Here is a 22,391-nt window from a genome sequence, read left to right as displayed (position 1 = left end):
CAGGGATTGCACGGAATCTCAAACAATGTTCTTTATTTCTCATTCAATCACAGCCATGTAGTCCAAATTTTTTTCTAATTCCAGATTTAATATATCTGTTCTATTCTCCAAGATTTGTACCTTTTCTTTAGTATTTTTTGCATCCTCCTTTATTTGTCCAATTGTCCCTTTAATCTCATCCACTTGTGTTTTAATATAGTCTTTTATATCTATCAATTCAGTTTTCATTTCCTGTTTTATATCACTAATCCCTTCCATTATTTTTTGAAACATATCTGGAGGTATAGCCCCTTCCTGTGGGTCAATTGAACCTCTTCGCTCCTGAGCCTTAGCTGCTTTTCTAGTTGTCATTCTAAAGAAGCCTTTAATTTCTGATATTAACCACTGTTCCAAAACCTAGAGGCAGTCTATTTCTTTTTTTTTCCTCCACCAACAAAAGAGTTAATATTCCAGGCCTGTTATTATAGTCCGGCCAGCACAGTTCTTATCTACGTCCAGGAATGCAAAACAATTCTGGTTCACAACACCAAGCGATTAGTAACATATACGAACAGCAGATTCATCCAAAAAGAAATAATCCAAGGAGAAAAATAGTCCAAAATATATTTCCATCAAATAATAACTACCTCTCATCCGTTTTTAATCTTTAAAACTCCAAATTCAGGCCAGCTTTTTGTCGTAAAAAAAAAAAATTGTTTACATTTTCTTTCTTCCTTAATTATATTTAAATGAGAAAAAGTATGACTCACCCAGGTTTCTCAATTGCTGATTCGTAAACAAATCCCTTTTATTGTAGTAATTTAAGCCAAATGATAAGATTTAGACAGAAGGAGGCTCGCTGGTTAAGAACGTTTTTAGAAAACAAATTTGTAGGGCAGTCCAATATCTCAGAGAGGTCAGGTCTCCTGCTTCCCTAGTGCATTCACTATAGCTGCCCAATTTCCCTGCTTTTTAAAGTTTGATAGAAATATATGTTGGCTATAGGTACATTCTTAAACCGCAAGGTCTTTTGCCTATTAGTGAATTTCCCTGCTTTTTAATCCGGGAGGTAAGAAATGGGATCCCGTGCAAGTTTGCTGAGAATGGATCAATCATTTTCATGCTTATTGAGTTCAGTGGGATTTACTCCCATGCAATCATGCTTAGAATAGGTAAAGCTGACCATGGAGGAGGAGGAGGGGACAGGAGAGGGAAGGAGGGGGAGGAGATTGGAAGGGGAGGGGGAGGGAGGGGCAAAAAGGAGGCGATACAAGGAGGAGGGGAGGGCAGGTTTGATAATTTGCATGCTTTTTGAGTTCAATGGGATTTACTCCTGTACAATCATGCTTAGGATAGGTGAAACTGATTTGGGAGAGGGGGAGGAGAGGGGAGGGGGAGGAGAGGGGAGAGGGAGGCGAGGGGAGAAGATTGGGTGGGGTGGTACTGGGCAGAGGGAAAGCCCCTTTCCTTTCCAAAAGGAAAACATTGTGAACAATATCCTTGTTTTTCAGGGTTTCCCCCACCTTTTTATACATCCACACCAGACCTTTATTTTACTTTAGACAGTCATGGCTTTCCCCAAAGAATTCTGAGAAGTGTAGTTTGTGAAGGGTGCTCAGAGTTGCTAGGACAAGTCCGATTCACCTCACAGAGCTACAGTCCTCAGAAAAGAAGCAGACTGTTAAATCACTCTGGCCACTGGAGCTCTGTCAGGGGAATAGGAATCTCCTAATAATTCTCAGCACCCTTCACAAACTACACTTCCCAGGATTCTTTGGGGGAAGCCATGACTGTCTAAAGTGAAATAAATGTCTGGCGTTAGTGTGGCCACCTGATTAGCCAAGCCAAACAGCTGTGAGTCTGGCTTTTAGAACACTAACAGTTGGTTCTTACTGAGCATGCCTGACACTATAATGGAATCCAGTGTTAATTTTTAAAAATTAATTAAAAGTCAGCCATGCATTTTTTCACTTTTAAATTTCAGAAGATGAAGGTCGGAGTATGGGGCAAGGTCAGTAATAGGATTACAGGTACTCTGTGAACATGACTGTTTTTTAATTAATTTCAACAAATTATGAGACCACGGACAGAAAAAAGTCCAACAGGGATCTGGATTTTTGAATCTTGTTTTATATTTGAACTCTCAATTCTCTCTGACTGTTGTGCGTATCACCATGAAAACCTAGAGGGTTGTTAAGCAAGAGTTTCTGAGTTCAGGACTATGAGTTTTGTAAGGTTTTGTTTTGAAATGTGCTTATGCGAAGTAGCAGAATGGCATGGGGGTATTTTCAATTTAACATTGCGGAATGCGAAAAATCCATACTAGCTATAGTATACAACCACTCTTGTGGCTGTATAATGAAAGAGTGGTCTGCCACACCGGGGTGGGGGGGAATTCCTTGCAATGTCAAAAGAATACAAACAAACCCAAGTTCCAAATTAAGAAGATTTATTTAGACTGAGAATGAAGGAGGGATTACAGAGGTAGTACAAAAAAGAAACTGAACAGTTCATTTTCTAAATGGCCTTCATGAGACAATCTTAAGAGAAAATTCAATTTTACTTGTGATGCACAATGATCACCCATGATATTCCACAGAGGACAAGTAGATGACAAAGCTCACTTTATTCCTGGAGAATCCAGGGACACGGTTGGCAGAGGGATGAGAATCCACCAGTTGGGTGTGATTGTGGTAGGCTTGATGTACCCAATACATAAGTAAGGAACATGGGGGTAGGGAGAGATGGGCCATTAATGGTTTTCTGACTCAGGAAAGTGGAAGTGAAAGGTATGTAGTGGGAGAAAATTCCTATTCACTCCTAATAGACCGTACTCATGGAATGGGGTGAGGAGGGAATTCCAGTCTTTGCACCTGGAAGATGCTTGAGGCTTCACAAGTTGCTTCAAAAGCAGCCAGACCATTTTCTCTGACTTCGTTTTGAAATAATTTTGCCCTTGGCTGAACACATCTCCCTTCCCACTGTTGATTAGGACTGCCCACAACAAAGTGTTGGGCCAATCACTGTGTCAGCTTGAGCCTACAGCAAAGTGTTTTCATTGGACACACCTGGAGTGATAATGGAGTTGATGGCACATCAGTTTTGAAGTCTGTGTGAACCTGACTTCAAGGTAAAATGGGCTGGAGCTGCAACTTCCAAGGTTTTGGAGTAAAAGGAGGTGGAGTTTGACTAGCATCATGTGTCCCCACATTCAGAAAATAGAGGTGGAGATGCACTGAAGCCAGCATGACCGCAAGTGTGTCTCTATCCTGACACTTGACAGAACAGCTGCTCTCAAATGAAGAAGCTGAGTCATTTTGGCAGGAATACTGGATTCTTTTATTTTATTCTCAGGCCTTTCTCCCCACCATCATACAACCAAATGATGTCCATCATACAAAAGTATTAAGCAGTTATTTATATAATTGGTAATTATATATTTTGTAAATTATGCCAGCCTATATTATGCTGCCTTCCTATAGTTGAGATTGCACTGCTAGTTCTTTTTGCTGCAACAGACATGGATACCCTCTGGAAACAATAGAACCGGGAGTGTTGGGGTGGGTGGGTGGGGAGATGGTTCCTTGGAAGGATGTGTCTGATCCTATGTGTAGTATACTTCACAGTATATGGGTATCATAACAATATACCAAAAAAAGCTCTGTAATGATAATAAACTAACGAGATGGAAGTACAGAGCATGGCCCAGCCAAAGTTATGGGCATATTGGTTATGCATAAGCAAATAAAGTAGCAATTAATTAGCTTGCCTTCTAAATATTCTATAGAAAATTTAACATAATTCATTTTAGTCATAGGCATTAATGTTCCATTTGCAATGTCCTTTTTTTCCTTCCTTGCTAACAGATAGTTGAACGCAGCTTGCAATATAAAACAAGGACAGGATGATTTTTCTGGCTTCAGTGTATTATTTAGAATGTAGCATGAGGCACACAGATGTAAATCATGCTATTGCTGAAACAGAAGCACAAATGAAACAATTGAAAACCACCAGAGCACTATTTTATTAACCAAGATTCTGGAATGTGGTAGACATGTTGACGTTCTTCACCATAAGACACGCAAACACTTTTTTCTTTTCTCTCCCCTTCTTCCTTCTTCCTTTGCTGAATGAAAAAGGAAGAACTAAGAACAGGAACATTCTATTCTTGACAACCTATCCACATGCCCATTGTTTGAGCACTTAAATCACATGAATATGGGGAACAAACAAGCAGATAAAAGGTTTATGAATTATTTAACATACAGAAGGGGGTTCTACCAGAGGAAACAAAGTATGCACCTGAGATGACTTTTTAAAATCAAAATAAAAATGCTGTTGAGTGTTTACAAGGAATATGGGGAAGCAAGAAATTATAAAGTTACTCTCTGGCTGGTTTACTTTAGTCCCTAACAAAGCAGTGGAGACGAGCAGCCATCGTTAATCCAACTTCATCTTGGATTGAGTCAGTAACTATCTGCATCAAAGGTGGGGAACTTTCCTCAGCCCAAAGGCTGCATTCCTCTCTGGGCAACCTTCAAAGGGCCACATGAGCCAACGATGGGTTGAGACAAAAGTGGGAGGGGCAACAAATGTAAATTTTACTCTTGCACAGTAGACTAGATTTTACACAGAGACACACCTCTATCCAGGCAAACAAGAGGAATATCAGAGTTCCAGGACACATTCCAGTCAGGCAAAAACAGTCTGGTGCAAAGCAGGGCCAGTGAGAGGATTGGCCTGGGCAGAGTTCTGATGACCAGAGAGGCCTGGAGGGATTGTTTGGCCCCTGAGCCTGAGATTCCCCCACCCCAATCTACATTACTGTTGAGGAATCATGGAGGCAATGTCTTAGCTGGGGTCAAAGAGAACTCAGGGATTTTACAGAATGAAATTCAGTGTAGCTGTAATTCTATAATGCTTGACTACCCCTCACATGGTTATCCTAACCTCTATTGTTGAACAGCAAACTCTATGGTTGGGAGATCTATTGACAAAGTTGAGCCATAGGCAGCAGTCAAGGCTGAATGAAGACCATCAAGTCACAGCCAAGGAGATCAAGCCAGGGAACAGGCTGAAATGTCAGAACAAGCCAATAATAAGTGAAGAATGTAATTGCCCAGGCGAAGTCTGAATCTGAACAGCACTTCCTGTTGAGGCAAGTTTGGATAAATGGAGCCATTCATCTGTAGGCCTGGTGGCTCATCATATGGGACAGCTATGCACATAGCCATGGGTTCCTGAGAGTAGCCTCAGCAGTTCCTTACAGCAATATCTTAGATTAATATTTGCTATTATTTGTTTAGGTACTGTCAGTAGTTGCAAATATACCTAACAGTTCTACATTGTCTTTAATTTTCATTTGTATTGCTGTTACTTTTATTTGTATTGTTATGTGAATTCATGTCTTTTGAAATCCAAACACCAAATAAATTAATGACCCTCAAAAGAGAGTATTTCTCACTTTTTTGCTCCATTGGAGTGAAAGCCAGAAAGGGCTAGAAACAGTATAGTTTACAGAAGCACCAATAACTGAACACAGTTCATAACATTTCTGAGCAATCATAGTTACAGAGCAAAGTTCAGTAAAGTGCTATCTATTGAGACTCAGAAAGTGAGATCTGTCTGTGAAGCTTCCAGTGGTTAGAAGACAGGACAGTTTAGCAATAAGAAGTGAAATTATGTCACTTGTGTAAATTTCTGATTAAGGCCTCTAGATGTTTTGCTATGAAACATATCTATTCTCACTGTGAATAAATCACAATATTTTGTTGATGGCAAAATGTGATTCCCTTCTCCCATCTAGGATGACTTTTGTGGTTTGGAGCGTGTGTCACATCCCTGAGATTTTTTTCCATATACCAGGGATAGCTAATGTGGTACCCTCCACATGTTGTTAAGACTATTAACTCTCATCATTCCTGATCATTGGCTATGCTGGCTGAAGCTGATGGAGGGCACCACTTTGGTTACCCCTGCATGGACCTTCATCCTCCTAAAACGTCAGTTACCAAATAAATCATTCCAGCCCATGAAGACTGGATGTAGTTCCTTCTCTTTCTGGGGACAAAGTCATCATCTATCTTTAGAGGTGAAGATAAGGCCATGTCTGGTTTTACTTGGCAGAGGAGATTGTCTGGACCAAAATGAAGAGAGGCTGGGGTGTAGTTTGACCAATTTGGCAGCAAAACTTCCCAAGTAAGAGACATGGAACGACCTTGGCAATCTCAAAAGCAGGCGAGTCAGGGAAATCTGTGCATAAAAACAAATGCCAGGAAGTATTTGTCTTTCATTCTCGACAAGCATCAGGTGAGTGTGCCAGATATGAAAGATCCCCACTTCATGGGAGCCATCCATTTTAATACTTCTGGCTTCTTTGGTTACTTAAAACAAATAAACATTTTAAAATATGCATCGTTGAAAGAAAGATGGTGTAACAGCACAAATGAGGCGCAGTTTGTAGTAATTCCTAAAAATGCTCCTTCAATACCTGCGCACTTGGCATGTGATCATTTGGTGAATAATGGAAATTAACATTAAAAATTGATTTGGCATTTCATTTCAATCACTCTGTATAATTCCATCTTCCACCTCTCAGGATACCTAAGATGTGCACATTCACATGTGCTCTTTCAGTTCCCACCCAACTGACAAATGGCTGTTTATAGCAAATATCTTGTGGACCAAAAGCAGGAAAGTACAGAGGGTTGTGAATAGGGTTGCCAGGCTCAGGGCCTGAGACTGATCCTGTATCTTTAGGAGAAGAGAAAGTCAGCCAAGGGCAGGTGTTCTTGCAACCCTGTAATGGGAAAAACCATTTTTAAAGAGGCTGGGCCTGGCAACCAAGAGGTCTTCTGTATCTTTAAAAGATGTGCAGGGGGAAGGGAAAATTCCACCTTGTGGTTTTTCCCATTACAATGTTGCAAGAACACCTGCACTTGGCTGACTTTCTCTTCTCCTAAAGATACAGGATCAGACTCAGGCCCTGAGCCTGGCAACCCTAGTTGTGAAAGGAACAACTTTCTGACCCACTGTTTGGACTGAGAATAGTAGCTGACTCAGGGCTGTAACCAGAGGGAGGCAAATGGGGGTGCTGCCCCTCTAGAGCAGTGCTTCCTACCCCCCAGGATTTTGGGGGGAAATTGTCTTCTTTTTAATTTGTGACATGACAGTAAAGGACAACCTCCATTTAAAAAAAGGTAAGTTTGTTTTAAGAACAGGAGCAATTTAAGAATAGGATCCTCTGAAAAATTCAGTGAATAAGGCAGGGTGAGTGCACAACAACCAGTCTGCTTACTGAAAATTTTCCCTAGCTTGAGGATGGATTTTTCATTATCACAACCACCGTATAATTACTTAAGTGATCTTGAAAAAAACAGCCAGCATAGGAACATGACCCTTTAAGAGTTAAATATTACAGCTTTGTATTATGGGCAAGAGTTAGACTCCGCCCCTTGGACTTTCCTTTGCTTTGCTTTTCAGTTTCAGTTGTGCTGTCTACCCAGCCAGCAATAAAGAAGCAGGTTTGTTTTCCTGCAGTAAGAAATAAGAGTTTGTTTATTCTGCAGTTATTATAATGAGTAGAGCAGGATTGGGTGCTTATTGCTAAAGGGTGAAATAAAGAGATAACTTAAAGTCATCTGAAAGACTGGCTACCCTTTACTCTTTTAAAACATTCATTGCACTAGCAATCATACTGGCTATTTTGTTCTTATTTTTCTTGATTACTTGATGGCAAAGGATTATAGCTGTGTACACTAGTTAGCTGGCTGGCTGGATACCTAGGCTGTAACTCAGCCCTAATTTCTGATTTTCCCAATATGTGCAACTCTGCATGAGGCCTTTTCAGGGTTTCTGGACAGAAAAATCAGCCCAGCAACCAGTAAAAACAATTCTAATTGCTTTCCATAACAAGTTTCCAATTGCTTAGTTTGTCCTTTATATAGCAGCCAGTTAAAAAGCTTTCCCTTGATTGTCCAACAGGAAAGAAAATCTCAAGGCCAGGAACAGGACTAAAAGGATGTACTCTCAGGGAGGAGTTAACAAACATGTCCTATAGTATTTATTTTTGGTTGTGCCCTTCCCTTAATTTTTAGTATGGACAAGTTTATTTTTTCAGGTGGAATCTAAAACTGAGAAACCTAATGCAGCATCAAAGCCAAGCTCAGGAGCTCACCGTTTTTACCAAAGTAGTTCTATTCATGAAGAATCAGAACACAGGTACAGACCACAGGTGAAAAGGAACTGTAGCTATAAATGAAGTCAAGCTTTTGAGTCTGGTATTCCTGGAGATCTCTCAAAAAAGGGTGAGATAATTCAATAGATTCAGCTTCATTTATGTAAGTTAACAGGGACCCCGAAACTGTTTTCAGGGTGGGGGGGCTCAAGACTGGCAGGCAGGTTATGTCATGATGACCTACTTGCAGGTGCATTTTTACATCTGCTTATTTAATGGGTTAAGTAAACAATAAATCTGTCATATTCTAGCACTGTCACAATCATAAATAGACTTGAATAAAAAAGAGAAAAACATAAGTTTAATATGTTTTTTTAATAATGTTTTTAACCCTTTTTTAAAGTTGTTTTTTTAAAAAATGTTTTTAACGCTGTTTTGTTTTAATGTATTTTAAAATCTGTTTTTATGATGTTTTAAAGTGTTTTTAGCGCTTTGTTTGCTGCCCTGGGCTCCTGCTGGGAGGAAGGGTGGGATACAAATTAAATAATAAATAAAATAAATAATAAATAAGTAGTAATTGCTTAAAGTAAAAATTACAGAATGCTTATGGATAATGGAATACCCTTTGTAAGTTCCAGCTAACCTGTTTATGCTTCAGAGATGGAAAAGAAGAAAGCAGGGTCTTTTGTACAACGTTAGGAACTTTCCATTTATTACTGGAACTTCACATAATATCTTTAAAATAAAGATGTATAAAGATCTTAAAATAAATTAAAAGTACAATAAATTAAAATAAATAAAAAGATCTTAGAATAAATTTTAAATTAAAGAATAAAATAAAAAGATCTTAAAATAGGTAATAAATAAAATAAAGATTTTAAAATAAATAGTATAGTTGTGTTTCTTGTATTCTATTATTTATAACATGGATATCATAACAGGCATGTATTATACTTAATAACAAACCCTAAAGATAAGTTTCAGAAGGGGTGGTCATGTTTGTCTGAGATATGAAAACACAAACAAGGAGTCTGTTGCATCTTAAATAAATTTGTGAGTCTTTAAGGTGCCATAGATGCCTTGTTTGTGTTTTAATAAACCATAAACATTACTGTGGCACACTGAAGCCAAAGGTGACTTGGCGTTCAGCAGTTCTTGTGATGAATTCATTCATAATATTTTCCAAAGGAATTTGGCCAGTTTTTTGCTTGTGCACATGAAGGAGGAACAGATGTGTAAGGCGCTTCTGTGTCATGCGATTACGCAAGTATGTCTTTACCCTCCTCAGAGCACTGTAAGAACGTTCTCCTGATGCTGCTAATGCAGGTATGGTGTGTAAGAGCTGTACCAGCATGACGACTTGGTCTAAGAGATTTCGGACTTTCTGAGGCTGTCGTCTCAATGATTGTGAGATACCTTCAATAGTCTTTACTTCAGCAGTTGGAATGACTGTTGGGAGAAGTAACAGATGTGCCAGAAGCCTGTTCAAATCAAAGTCACAACTGTGAACTCCAAGGGCCTCCCTGAGCTCTTCTGTGCTGCTGAAATGCCTTCCACATGCAGCAGTTACTAAAGCATTTTCCAGTTTCACTAGCTGGTCCATTCCAGGCTGGTTGAACCGACGTTTGATTTCAGATGTCATGTGATCAATTACATCAAAGAAATCCTTCCGGAGAGTTTTCTTTGCATCCAAGACCACTGGTGGTGTTGGTGTGTTTGTATGCTCAAAACATGCTGGTGGTTTTCTACCTCTTGAAATTTCAGGCATCTGCAAGCCCAGTTTCCCAGCAGCAATTTTTGTGTCTTGCCAAATTGTTTCAAATGCACTCCCTGATCTTAGGTTTGACAGGGTACAAATAAGCATTTCCGCTGCTTGCTTTGCCCCTGCTGCACTGTATTTGGTGCCTTGTAGGGTTTTTGCAAGCTCTTCGCATGGCCCAAACACTGCTATGGATGTATTTAGCCCAAATACTGTTTCAAATTTACCAAGGATTTTGTAGTAGCCTTTCATTGTTGCCCTTCTGTCATCTTGGAAGGACCCTGGATGTTCCAGGATTTCATGGAGTGTTGCTTGAATTCTTTCATAGTTCTCAAGGAATCTCTGTATGGACTTCACTCTGACAGCCCAATGTGTTGGACACAAAGGAAGGAGACTATTTGGTTTACATATCCCTTCAGCATTTTCTATGGCTTCAGGAAGAACAATGTTGGAATATATGCTCTTCCGTTTTACTGATATCAAGATCATGTTTGTTACATCCTTAACAGTACTTAGTGCATCACCAACCATGTCACAGCTGCGGGCAACCTCTTGAAGAGCCAATTCTAGTGAGTGGTTGCTGCAGTGTATGTAAACTGACTTGGGTTGAATATCAGTGATCTTTTTCTGAACAGCAGAGAAACACCTAGACATATTAGCTGCACTATCAAAGCAGTGTCCACACAAAGCACGGAAATCAAGCCCCAGACGAATGATCATGTCTTTCACAGTAGTGAAGAGAGTACAAGCTGTAGAGTCAGGAGGGTTATAAACACCAAGGTATTCTTCTCGGATGTTCAGTGATTCACTCTCTACCCAACACAGACACAATGTAAACTGCTCGTCTCCAGTCACATCTGTTGTCCCGTCTGCAATTATTCCAAAAAAATGGCTTGATTTCACTTCTTGCAGTCTTTGAGCCATAATTTCAAGTAGCTCATTTTGGATATCACTACGCAGCCATTTGTCTCTTCTTGTCAGCCATCTTTTAAGGGCAGCTACATCGTCTGAGCATTCCTCCAAAAGGTCAATCAAGTTACCATCTTCTTTGGTGCGCCCCTGCAATGCTTGACCTGTGCAGCAGAGGTAGCACACAGAACTAACGATGGCACATAGTGCTTCTTGATCCTCTTGAAGCTGCTTACTTGAATGCTTTGTAAGGAATATAACAATATTCATATCTTTCTCTTTTGTTAGATGGTATCTCACAGAATCCATGTGGTAAATGCTCTTTTCATGAGACTGGAATTTTTCAACAGCATTTTTCCAATTTGAGAAACCTTTTAGAATAAAACTCACTTCTACATTTGAAGAATCCTTCTTCTCAATAAATGCTCTGCTGCAATCATGGCAAAGAACTACATCACGATCCACATCGTAATGAAGCCAGGTGAACTTCTCAAACCATTTCAGCTGACAACACCAATTACCCTTACTTTCTGGAAATTTATAGGATTTTGTTGGCACAAATCTGGTGGTCGAATATGGCGGTCCATCTCTTTCTTGAGGTTCAGTCTCAAGGTGTTGATCATTTTCATTCAGCTTGCTGAATTGATATGCGTCTTAGGCAATTCTTCTGAGGCAGAAGCTGTTTTCTTTGATGGCAGCAGCCAGGCATCAAGCAATGGCCGTTTTTTGGACGTTGTCCTGCAAGTAATCAGAAAAAGCAACCATTTCTTCTTTCTATTTGTGTGTGTATTGAAAAATCAGTGCATGCTGCAAAGAAGCCATGCTGTCACTGTAGCTCTACAAGAAAAAATGAATGTTTATTTTGTTTACAGAATTCCTGAACATACTGGGGCAATTTCTCCCCAGTAGAAACTCTGTGTTGGGAATTGTGGCTTAAACAGCTGCTTCCTACGTACATTTACCTTGGGAGTAAATCTCATAACTCGATGGACTTCTATGTAAACACACATACAAATTGGGCTGCGTAGCTTATTTTTGCATCCTTTATTTATTCATGCCACAAATATAACCTAAAATCTATTTTGATACAAAACAGAATTTGTTTTCTATGCAGGTCAGCTAAACTACTTAGTCTGAGTTGAGAACAAACAAAATTAACAATGACATGTCTCTACCCTTGTCAACGTAACTGTAGTATAAAGTACAATCTCTACTTATGAAACTAATTGCATTAAGTTAGTGAACCTGCTTATGTTAAACTGTTTGAAAATTTGAGAATTCTGTGTATTTGATTCTTTATCACAATTTCAGCTGTAGTATATGAGCAGCATTTAGTTCAAACTGATATTTGTAAAACATTATACTCACTGAAGAACGATTCTGAGTCACTGTGTTGGCCTTTGTTCTTAATCTTCAGTAGGGCTCCAACATACAGATTAAAAATGGCTGCTGCGAAGCTCTCCTCCCTGAGTTCTCCCAGCTCCAAGAAGCAGTCCCTCTGTTCACTCAATTAAAGTACTTTTAAAGAGAAAGTGTTCCTTTCTAAGGTGTGTCAGCACCTTTTATGAACAAAATACACCCAAAATAATGGGACAGAAACCTGGGGGGGGGGAGGAAATGCATATATCTTAGGACAGATCTCTCGGCAACTGGGGAAGGTGTAGTATTCTGAGTAGTTAAAGTATGTTGCCACCTAGTGGCCAAAGGGGCAGATGTATCGCCATAGCAAAGGGAGACTGAGCATGCTCCAGTTTGCTGGATGGAACTGTTTCTAAAATGGCTGCCAGGCAAAGATCTTGATGAAAACAGAACAAAACAAACACAGTAATCTGTTAGCATTCCTGCTGTGGTCTCCATAGATTGCAGAAGGGATTCTCATGCTCTGAAGACCTCTTTGTAGTGGCAGTGCAAGAAACCATTTTTGCCAGAACTTAAGAACACTGCTGTACCACTATCAATTTTGCCTGGTCATTTCAGGGGGGCTCAGCCCACCCAACCTTAGTCTTAGGTGGGGCTTGAGCCCCCCCTGCCCCGGGGTCCATGTAAGTTAACACACTCTCTGGATGGAGGAGGAAGGGAAAGGTCACTGCCTTTCCCTTTCCCGACCCTCATGTCCGCTCTCCGGGGGGGGGAGGTTGGCTGGTGCTCTCCCCTTCCCCCAAATGCTCCACCTAGAAATGTGGCTGCCCCACCTAACAAGGAAGGCTGGCTACAGGGCTGAGCTGACCATCAGGAGTGACTTAGCAGCATCTTCTTAACTTCTGGTTGAAGCAGCTGTACAGAGAACCTTGCCTGAAAGCCAGCAACATCCCCAAGAACAAACAGCAAGTAACCATAGCTGAGGACCATCAGGTCCCAGGCTTTATGTGTTTGAGCAGTTTGGGAGCAATTATCTGCCAGCTTAGTGGGACAGAAGATACATACCTCTGTGTCTCAAGGAACATAGGAAGCTGTCATACTGCGTCAGGCCATTGGCCCATTTAGCTCAGCATCGTCTACACTCACTGGCAGTGGCTCACCAGTGTTTCAGGGAAGGACTCTTCCCAGCCCTACCTGGAGATGCTGGTGATTAAAACTGGGACCTTCTACATGCAAAGCATGTGCTCTACCACTAAGCTATGGCTCTTAAGCCATGATAGTACGTCATAACAAAGGCCAAAGCATTTAAAAATATATATATTGTAAAACAACACTTTTTATAATGATAGCATTCTGTTAATGAGGTACACCCATTAATTTATCATTGGAAAGCTGTATGTACTGTAGTGTTACTACATTTATATAAAATACAGCATATCTTCACAGAGAGACACAATATTGATCAAAGGAGTGATTATTGATTAAGATTTCTGCTGTGCAAGTAATGATTACAAGATAATAAAAAATACTGTCTTGGGTATAAGTAATTAAATTGGCCAGTTTTTCACTTTTGGTTAGTGAGAAAGCGGATTTAAATGTCAGTAAAAATAATGATCTCTTCTCTCCCCTGCTCCCTATCTTTTCCAGTAACGATTTCTAGTTCTTAACAAGTTCACCATCCTCTCCACAAAGATCAGGGGATGGTGGAGCTTCTTGTACCAACGGCGCACTAGTCACCAGGCCAGGCATGATAACCCAAGGCCATCATTTATTTGCAGTAGAAACTAGCTCTGAGTGGTGCTGAGAAGCTGGTGCTCCTATCACTAAGGTACCTCCCCAGCTTTCTCCCTCCCACCCATCCCCCGCATCCCTGGAACAGTTTTGCCCTAAAAAACTGCTGCTTGCTTAGTAAAGTGGAAAATTTAACTGATAACTATACATAGAGTCAGGATGAGCCAAAGACTTTTTGCTGCCAAAAGCGGACTTGCAAATTGTGTCCCCCTTAAATCAAGGTGCATTGTATCCAAGGTTGGTCAAATTATTTTGGCGCATGAGGCAGAAAATCCCAGAAGTCCCTCTTACCCTCCTTCGCAGTATTATTATTAGTTAGACTTACTAGTCTCGTTACCTAAAAGGTCTCCAAGCGACTTACATTTAAAAACATAAATACATTATGCCGTACAGAAATCATTAAAAAAATCAACAGTTTCATGCAACACCTACAATTCATTTATAGATGTATTGTAAAAACACAATTATAACAAATTACCAATAATTTGTTTCCCTTTCCCTTTCAGCTGTTTGAGGTGGCCATCTCATTCTGCCTAACAATAGGATTGGCCCTACCAGTGTGCTTTTACTTCCACCCTCCCTCCCGATATTCCACCTCAAGGATTGGGGCGGTGGGAAAGGAACAAGACTAACAGCTGACTTAAAGCTCAATTCACTGATTTGTTTTTGTGTCTTTCATTCAAATAGTGGAAGCTAGAAAATGCCAGGCTCATACTGCAGCTGAGAGCTGCTGTTAATTCTCTTGTTATGTTGTATCTTTTACAATGTTGTGCATGTTCTGAACACCATCCAGTTTCAAGGACAAATATGTGCTTTCTCTACACATTTTTTTAAGGGGGTGGGGAAGAAAACCTGTAAAAAATATATTGGGTATAATTAAATTTGGTAGTTTTTCACTTTGGTTCACAAGGAAGTGGAACTCAGGTTTGCACACTGAGAAATCGGAATGAAAATTGGTGTGCACATTTAGGACACAATTCCATGTTCCAAGTGTTAATGCCTACTCAATCCACATTTTCAAGGCACCTATATCCTGGGGAAAATATAAGATAAGCTGCAATGAGGCATCTCACTTGGAATATGAAAATATTCTTCCAAGAACAAGGAGCGTGTGGCAGATCTTGGAAAGGCAGCAAGCAGAATGTGCTTTGCCTGCCTGGTGTGTGACCAAGTGTGGGTGGTGGGCTGAGGAGAGGACTCTGGCCTCTTGGGGTGGTGGGGAGTGGACGCACGTAGGGAACACTGGTGTGTGGGGGAAAGAGAGAGTGAGAGTGTTGCATATTAGTGCACAGGATTAGTTTATATGTTTAGGAAGCCATTCTGCCTTTCAGCTTCAAATGTCTGCTTGACCCCAACACCCATTTTTTGTCTTCAGTACCCATCTTTAATGGCTGATAGGAAGGAAAAATGCAAAGCAGATTGCAATGGAATATCTTAAGCTGGGTATCTCAAACACTGTGCTTTTGTTGTATTTTTAAAAAGCATTCCCGGCCCCCCTCGTGCGTTCCCCTCTACAATAATAGACAGGTATCTTGAGTATGTGTGCTTTTTAGGAAAGAGCTGAACAGGCATCTCTTTCTGTGACATGGGCACTCTTCCTCCAGCAAGGTCCCACTATCCTTCATGACCTCGTTACGGTTAACAAACTGCGGAAGCAGGATCGAGGCCAGTGTTCCCTACTATAGTGGTAAAGCTGCTTCCACTGCCCCCCCCATCCCTTGTTCACAGCCTGAACCTTTGTGCTCCCGCCACCTTGGAACATTCTCCGAACTGCAGGAATCTAAAAGCGGTAGGCCTAAACGCCGCGCGCGAGAACTTTATCTCCGCCAACGTCACGCTTCGCCCGAGTCCCCCTCCCAGACATGGGCCGTATGGCTTTAAAGGGCGGGTAGGATGATAGCTGCAAGCTGGCAACCCCTCCCCCCTTCGCTTCAGACATCAGGAGTTGTCCATATAACTGCAAGTGTGAGTCTGTATCTATGTGACTACGCGCAGTAAGGAGAGAGAGTTTCCGCAGGCGCACGGAGGCATCCGGGGATGGAACGGAGAGGCGTCCAGGGAGGAGGAGCGTCAGGACGGCCTCCGCCTCAGGGAAAGCCGTTCCTGGTTCACGCCGCACCGCGTCTCCTGGGCGGCCTTTTCATGGGGGCTGCGGCTCTGTGAGAAGGAGGATAGAGGCGGTGCTACCGCTTTGGTTCAACACTTTGGGGAGGGTCTGGTTCAGCCAGTCCCCAGCGGCCGTCCCCGCCGCTCCGGGAAAGCTGACAAGTTCCTGCAGTTCGCGCTGTGCTCCGAAAGCGCGGCTACGGCTTGGTGTCCTCAGCAGGTGAGAGAAACGGCGGGGACTTTTGGGAGGAGCGCCAGCTCCTTCCAAGAACAAGGAGTGGGTGGCAGATCTTGGAGAGGCGGCGAGCAGAATGTGCTTTGCCCGCCTGGTGTGTGACCAGGTGTGGGTGGTGGGCTGAGGAGAGGACTCTGGCCTCTCGGGGTGGACGCACGTAGGGAACACTGATGTGTGTGTGTGTGTGTGAGAGAGAGAGAGAGAGTGAGAGTGAGAGAGAGAGCGTTGCATATTCGTACGCCAGCGCACAACGGGTGCTATGGAGATGAGTGCAGGTTCCATGCGCAATAGATGTGGCGAGGGCGAGTGGCGTTGCCAGGCGTCCTGTTTACCCTCTGGACTCTAGTTTCGCATTGGTGTGTTCGTCTTAGGAAGGGACTAAAACAGAAAATGAAAAAGAAACAGTTCGCGCCCGTGGTGGTGCTGTAATTTAACCCCTGACTAGCCGGTTTCCTTACGCCTTGAAATCTGTTCGAGGAGTCCCGGCAGGCTAAGTAATTGATGGAAGTCAATTGGGGGAGACATTTCTTTCAAGAGAATATGTGTGGAGAAGTAGAATGTCAGCCTCTCGCTCGCTTGCTTTTTTTGGGGGGGGTAGTTCTTACGTAGATAAGACTAAAACCCATGGGAACCAGATCCCTTTCCTTTTGGTCGTTTTCTGTACAGGGGAAAGCCGGCTTGGTCTACTTTAAGGTCCCCCTGCGCCCCCCTCATAATAATACCATGCTCTGCTGAAGAGGGAAGCTGACTCAGGTCTTTTTCAAATCTTTTTCCTCATCTCCCCGCCGCTACCCAAGTAATGAGTAACATATGTAACTTAAAGCGTTGGGATCCGTTTGAACGAGGTACGCAAGCATTTATTTTCAACAGTTTAAGAAACTTTAGACAAATCAGTGTCTGCCCTTGTGTGAAGAAGAAAAAGAAGAAAGTAGAGCGGCTGCCTATTCAGGGTAGAACAGTTTCAGCCTTCTAAGAACGTGCGGAAAGAAAGCGACATATCCCATATTACTTTTGGTTCAGTGATGATTCGTAGTTTTGTTAACTCAGCATTTGGCAACCTTGTGCTTTGGTAGCAGTGAGCAGCACTAATGTTCATTATGTTTGACTGAGTTCGTTTGAGCAAGGGAGACAGCTTGCTTGCAAGGTGTTCTATACAGTAGTGTTTCTTAAACGCTTTGCTTCCCACTTCTGTAGCTCCAGCTGCTGGTGAGACTGGTGCAAAAAGTAACACTCATAAGAACACTGTGTTTGCAGAAGTGATTCTATGCAAGAAACATGGAATGTGGAGACAGTAAAATATGTTGTTCTCTCCACTGTTAAGAATCTGCTGACAGAACTATGAGGGGGGAAGGTTAAAGAAAATGGAACACTAGAGGCAGAGAAATTATACATAAAAATAAGACTTCAGACTTTCAGGCTGCATTGAGATGGTAGCCTCGTTCCCCCTCCATAATTCATTTAAAACCTATTATGGTTAGAGCATTATAATGTAGTTTCAATGGAAGAAAAGATTGCATTTGTGAAAGTGAAAGTGACGCTGCAATCCTGTGCATGCTTAATAGAATGGAGCATCAGCAAGATTCATAGTGCAATCCTATGTATGTTACTCAGAAGTAAGTCCCACTATGTTCAGTAGGGCTTACTCCCTAATAACCATGTTTAGCATTGCAGCCTTGCTGCCAGTTAAGTATACATAGGATTTCAAACTAAGTCTGATTTAAATCACTGAGATTTACTTCCTAGGATAGGACATATGCTTAGATTTGTGCTGTGTGATTGCAGTCTCCCCCTCCACAACTGGAATAAATGATAAAACCCACATTAATTTTTTTGGAGCAGCCCCCAGTCCTGACATACACAGCAAAGTTACATGAAATCAGTGGATGCAGATATACATTCTCAAGATGGATGGAAAGTGACATGCTCCATCCAGACCATGCATGGTGGAAAGGATATTTTTATTTAGATCTGCACCCACATCCAGTCTGGGTTCCCAGTCCAACGAGGGCTGGTGGTGATGGTTGGCTCCATGTGCCAGTTAGAGGCCTCCCTCCCTGGGTGTATCTCCCCTGATGGGCAGGAACAAAAAGGTACAACCCAGGGCCCTCCTGGTTATAAAAACCCTCCCATTTAATGGAACAAGATTGTTGCCTAGGGAGAGTCCCCAGATTAAGATGATGATAAAATGTTATAAAACCTCATTAAATGTATTCCACAATTGTCAACTTTTTGGAAAAAATGGCAATACAACAAGCAGTGTTTTCTGGTTCTTTTTTTTTCTGGTTCTGTCCTGGTGCCTTTAAGTTGCTGCTTTATCTTTGTTTATTTGGTTTAATGATCTTACTGTATTTTGCTTGTAAGTTACCTTGTGAGGGCTTTGCTTTAAAAAAGCAGCTTAAAAATTGTTAAATATATGAAAACTTTTAAACTTCATTTAAAAACTGAACTAAATTGTGGTTTTTATCAAATGTAACATGTTTCAAACTGCTGAGCTGTGGTGTTTAGACTTTCAGTGAACTTTCGAAGTTCTGAATTATTATGCCCCAATAATAATTTTATTAACATTGAAATAAATGTTTTATTAAAGGGTATTTTTAGATGTTTTAAAATTAGCCCTGCATGGATGCCTTGGACTTGGAATCACTTTTAGGATGTACGGAACCTATATATAGTGAGAAGGTGGTGGGCGCCTAATGTTGTTCAATCAATTTTAGTAGAACATACTTCCAATAAATGAGTTTAGGACTGCATTCATTGGTTAAATCTAAACCTGTAGTCCTACACAGAGAGTTAGTAACTAGGGAGTAAGAGTTTGTGGACACAATAGAACTTAGTTCAGAGTAAACATGCAAAGGATTGTGTTGCATATCTGTTCATTTCCTCCAGAAATGTGGGAATTTTCCCTGGTGAATTGTGACAGCTATCTGAAAATTACGTGCCTTGAATATTCTTGGGAATGTCCCATTGAATTCAGTGGGAGAAAACAATGTGTGGATTGCAATTTAAATTTTCTCTGGATAAAAATGATAGTGTAGCATCTAATAATGATATTGCCCTGTTGCCTCCTAATTTCATGTGCCATAAGGGGGGGTTGTAGCTATGTTTCATGGGAAAAGTGCACTTTGAGATCATGCAAGGCTCAACTCAGAGATGAATACAGTTTTTTATTAAATATCATCTTAACAGGGACATGTGGATAAAGAAAGAGTGCTTCCTCGAGATGTGTCATCAATCCTCTTCTTTTCTGCTCATATTCTCATCCAGGTTGCAACTTGTTGCACGCATATTCTTTTTCTCAAAGATTTCTCTTTGAGCAGAATTTTTAAATCTGCAAACACACCCTACCGATTGGCACAGGAAGATGCAGCCATCGCCAAGCAGAATCTTTTCCTTCTTTCCACATGTATTAACCCATTCCGTAAAGCTGGTATTTGTCAATAGACTGTCAGTGAATGACACAGAACACCAGATGTTCATGGAAAAACAGGGCTTCTGCCTTTTCACAATGGCTGCATTTATATGCGTTGCTAAACCAGGGTTTAGCACTACTTGCATGAGCTTGAATGAATCTGAGCTGGCCCTTCTGCAGAAATAGTCTCTCTTCAGGGAGAGAGAACACTTTTAAAACTTTTCGGTGTGGGCTAAGAAGGCAAGTGTACAGCCTCTGAGGATAAAATTAAAAGCATGAACAAATATTTTCCAATGGCAAGATAAACGTAGAGATGAGCGTCCTCTCCTCTGGCTCACATTGGGTTGGCCAGTCATAAGTTAAGCTCCTTCTCCAAACATTTGGAAGTGGATCAGCTTATTTTTGAACCATGTTGAGTTTAGGCTTTCTTGAGCTCTCCACCCACCTCTTCCCTCACTTGTGAGGGGTTGCATTGTTAGTCAAGGGGTCGCCATTTGCTTTTGGGCTCATGGGCACATTTTGAAGGTTGAGAAACTTGTGTAGCTACCCATACTCCATGCAACCACAAAACCACACATACACATAGTGAACTTTTCACTTAAAAACAATTGTTCTGTGCTTGCACTGCTATATGCCTGTAGTTGCTATCATAGATTTTAATTGGGTAGGAGAAGCTTAATACCTTTTTGAACCACTACCCAGAACTTCACCAAATCAGTGATGGAGTACTTTCCTCAACAAGCCTGAATAAAATACATCAGCAGTTTTCACAAAAATGATATGAAATGCCTGATTAAAAATTGGAAGTAAAAAGGCTCAATGTGTCAATTTTTAGAATTTTTTAAACTTTCTCTAGCTATGGCAATTTTTATTGGATCAGTTTGAAATATGGCACATTCATAGAATTCATCAGATAGATCATGCATCCCAGGTTTCAAGCTGTTTGCTTAACACTTGCCATTTTTTTAAGCTATAGAATTTTGTGGCTTATAATGACAGAACTCCTTTAATTAGGATCAACCCAAATGTCACAAATTAATGGAAAACTTTCTAGTTCTCCAGAACTCTTGATAAGGCAAATATTACACAAAGCAGATGGGGGGGGGTGTGTGAGAGAGAAAACATAAAAAGTAAAATAATAAGATAAAGACAAGTTTATAGTTAAATATGCCTGAAAGAAATCCTCTACTTGTGCTATCTTATCAGGCAAGCCTCAGAAAAAAACCTCCACAGAGGAGTGAATTGTCATGCAAATATACCTATTTTCCACCTTCTGTTCTTGGAGTTTGCTGTTCCTGTGGATTCTGCCTATAAAATAGTGAGATAATGCTTTAGAGTAGGTGCACCTTGTGAAAGGAGACAGCTACCTCCTCATCCTTCCATTATTTTTATTCATGGAAAATTTGGGTCTGGTTGGGAGCTCTTCAGAGGGGGAACAATTTTTGTTCCTGATGTCCTGGCGAGGGGACTTGTCAGTACCTGCCAAATGGTGATGATGTATATGACTGCTAATTATCCCTTCAGATTTTCTCTAAGAGGAGCTGTATCTTCGTTGCCCAACTTATGAATCTACCAGGTGAAATTATAGGAATAGGTTGGAACCAGTATGTGGGGGATGGGGAACCACTGGCTCTCCAGATCAGAGCTTGGAAGTAACTAAGTTACAAGTAACGAATTACTTGTAATTCATTACTTTTCTGAGTAGCGAGTGGGTAATTTCTTTACATTTTGATTGTAATAGAACTAGGAGTAATTTTACTACTTCTGTGGAGTAATTGTAATGTTTCCAGCATTACTTTTGCGCATTACTTTGGGGGGGGATTTGTGGATGAAAATCATGTCCCTTAAACTGGGCTTCTGTGCAGTGTCCCTCTTCCCTCATGCTCTGTGGATGGGTAGGAGGCGGAGAGTGAGATGGGGTGGAGTAGAGAAAACAATTATTTAAAAAAACGGATAGTGGTGGTGAAGAATGGAGTGGAGGGAAAAAGAAGCCGGAGGTGAAGAACATGAATAAAGGAGAAGGAGGCAGCAGCAGAATGGAGATAAAGAACTGTGGAGGTGAAAGATGAGTGAGAGAGCGCGAGTGAGAGAGCGCGAGTGAGAGAGCGCGAGTGAGAGAGCGCGAGTGAGAGAGCGCGAGTGAGAGAGCGCGAGTGAGAGAGCGCGAGTGAGAGAGCGCGAGTGAGAGAGCGCGAGTGAGAGAGCGCGAGTGAGAGAGCGCGAGTGAGAGAGCGCGAGTGAGAGAGCGCGAGTGAGAGAGCGCGAGTGAGAGAGCGCGAGTGAGAGAGCGCGAGTGAGAGAGCGCGAGTGAGAGAGCGCGAGTGAGAGAGCGCGAGTGAGAGAGCGCGAGTGCGAATACTGTGTTTGCACTTGGCACACAAAGTGGCCCCCACCACCCTCTCTGACGACTGTGCTGCATTTGAAGTATTTTAACTTTTTGCATCTCAGGGGAAAATGTTTGCTTGAGTGAGTGTCCCTGAATTGGTGGCAGGGCAGGGTCCGGGAGGTGGTTAAGTGAAAGAAATTATGCTTGCTGGCTGAGGGGGGGGGGTTGCACTTGGTTTGATGTGCAAAGATCTGAGTAGTGGCTTCAGCCTCCCTCCCCACCTCCCTTACCAGCAGAGAGACCACCATTGCTATCTTATGAATAAAAATAATTATTCTACTA

General features: G+C 41.6%; 1 protein-coding gene across 7 annotated transcripts in view; it reads left to right on the top strand.

Annotated features, from left to right (window-relative positions):
• Positions 1-15,898: 15,898 nt before the first annotated feature.
• MBNL2 (muscleblind like splicing regulator 2) overlaps positions 15,899-22,391 on the top strand; it is a 96,535-nt gene continuing 90,042 nt past the window's right edge. For 2 of the 7 annotated variants that reach the window (XM_061630068.1, XM_061630064.1), the window contains exon 1: positions 15,900-16,299. The gene's annotated coding sequence lies outside the window, so the exon portion shown is untranslated. Of the gene's footprint in view, positions 16,300-22,391 lie in introns of all 7 variants that reach the window. The other 5 variants (XM_061630067.1, XM_061630069.1, XM_061630070.1 and 2 more) reach the window with 3 other exon arrangements.

The sequence above is a fragment of the Rhineura floridana genome, chromosome 5 (assembly GCF_030035675.1).
Source record: "Rhineura floridana isolate rRhiFlo1 chromosome 5, rRhiFlo1.hap2, whole genome shotgun sequence".
Taxonomy (NCBI): domain Eukaryota; kingdom Metazoa; phylum Chordata; class Lepidosauria; order Squamata; family Rhineuridae; genus Rhineura; species Rhineura floridana.
The sequence above is the reverse complement of the archived record's forward strand: the minus strand, read 5'-3'. Positions and strand labels throughout refer to the sequence as shown.